This window comes from Bufo gargarizans, unplaced genomic scaffold, assembly GCF_014858855.1.
Source record: "Bufo gargarizans isolate SCDJY-AF-19 unplaced genomic scaffold, ASM1485885v1 original_scaffold_1649_pilon, whole genome shotgun sequence".
Lineage (NCBI taxonomy): Eukaryota > Metazoa > Chordata > Amphibia > Anura > Bufonidae > Bufo > Bufo gargarizans.
The window spans coordinates 88,009-90,057 of record NW_025334454.1 but is presented as its reverse complement, the minus strand read 5'-3'; the positions used below and the strand labels follow the sequence as shown (position 1 = coordinate 90,057).

General features: G+C 41.5%; 1 long non-coding RNA gene across 1 annotated transcript; it reads right to left on the bottom strand.

The window, feature by feature from the left end:
• Nucleotides 1-375: 375 nt before the first annotated feature.
• LOC122923494 lies at nt 376-1,303 on the bottom strand. Its single transcript, XR_006387296.1, has 3 exons — nt 1,186-1,303; nt 1,014-1,091; nt 376-927 (listed from the first exon to the last, which is right to left on the bottom strand). It is a non-coding gene; the product is annotated as an uncharacterized LOC122923494 (long non-coding RNA).
• Nucleotides 1,304-2,049: the final 746 nt, after the last annotated feature.

The window sequence follows — 2,049 nt, the reverse complement described above, 5'->3', positions numbered from 1 at the left end:
AGCCCGGGACGTCCCTATCCGAAAATATGTCCTTCGCCTCACTGATGAGAGCTTCAGTGAAAAATGTACCAGAAAGAAAATTAGCCATCACAGTGAGAAAATATCAAATTCCAGCAGAATCAATAAACATTGATATTATGGGGTATATATATATATATATATATATATACTGTATATATCTCAACAATTCCAGCACAAAGAAGAAACCCCTAAAATGTATAATTTTATTGGTATACCTTAAAAGGATCCCGATTGGGTCCACTTATATATGACATCAAAAATATACAAACGAAATAATGTGACCAATAATCACATCCAGCATAAATTAATAACCTGGGGTACGGGAATGATTGTCCCTATATCTACCCCTATCCTAAAACCTCAGCCCAGGGAGGGCTCCTAATGGTGGAGACCCCCTGTCCACGTACCTAAACTACTACCCCTTACAAATCCCTATAGGGGTGCAGCAGGGATGGTTCTAAATTGCCCCAGGTATGAGGTGAGGATAATGGATTGTCATAAATATATAGATCAGCTGGATGGAATAACAAAACGAGAAAAAAATTAACTAAACACATATAGTTCAGCCATATACAAAACATATGATTGTTCAGGGTTGACTTTATAGTCATACACCTTAGCTACCTCAACGCGTTTCCCCCTAGACAATGCTATGGGCTCATCAGGAGGTGTAATAAAACTGGCATAGAGCCAGGTCACATGAAAAAAGTTCTTCAGGATAAATGCCGGCATAAAGCCAGGTCGCACAGACAAAGTAGGATAATCGCTCTACATTTAGTTAATACAGGGGGATGTGATCGGGCCAACAGAAATGCTTGATAGCATCATTTCAGGCCAGTTATATGCACATTTTGATAATCGTGCCTGCATCAGACTCCTTCAAAAGCAGTTGGTATGTTCCGCATCCTATAGGGCAGAAAATAATCATATACCAGGGTCAGTTTGGTGTTTATCGCCCATATACAGATAGTCATTGGTCAGTGCAGACTTACAGTTCAGATGATGGGGAGGATCCCAGCAGGATATTGTTTCTGTTATCCCCCTGTCATGGAGTCTTGGTAAGACCCACACTAAAATCAAGAGTTATAATCAACAATGGTGCTTACACTGAATAAACACTAAAGAATCCAAGACCCGTGGTTGACCAAGGTAAATTAGACTTACATGATGGATTTTTACTCTCTGCTCTCATTCCCCTGGTAGGCGATTTCATGACTAATGCTGCAGCTGTATTTAAAGTGCTACCACTTAGCGCCAGTAGTCCTATTGGTGATTTACATAGCTTCCGGATTGGCCCCACTTCCTGTTGTTGGAACGCATATGCGTTCCACTAAGCGGATGCTCCGATTATTTAGAAGCAGAATCGCACAGTCAATGCTGTGCCGCCCTTCCGGTCTTCTGGAACGCACATGCGTTCCAAGAAGCAGCTTCCGGTCTTTAAGCCTCCTTCCGGTTCCTGTATGTGTAATCCTGTGGAACGCAATTGCGCTCCATAGGATATTCTCGTCCCCAGTTTCGATATAATAACTATGTCGATCCAGCTCTGTCCTACCTGGGCAAGAAGATTTTATATAAATCTGTAATAGATTTTAGTATACCCATGATGAATTTTGGTGTTTGCCCTCATTTCTCATCAATATACATGAAGGCGCACCTATCATGGGCATATATATTAATACCACCCATATCACACCCAAAAAAGAATTTATTGGGGTGTGTAGAGGGGTGGAGTGGAGGGAACATAATATTGGGCGGGGGGGGGGGGGGGTAAATACAGTACTCATGAGGCACCATTCAATTACTATAAGGGCAGTTACATGGATGCATGCGTGGTACACTATAATAAAAAATCTCAAATACATTGCAGCATAGTTCACATTTGATCCCGATGTATACACTCACCTAAAGAATTATTAGGAACACCTGTTCTATTTCTCATTAATGCGATTATCTAGTCAACCAATCACATGGCAGTTGCTTCAATGCATCTAGGGTTGTGGTCCTGGTCAAGTCAATCTCCTGAACTCC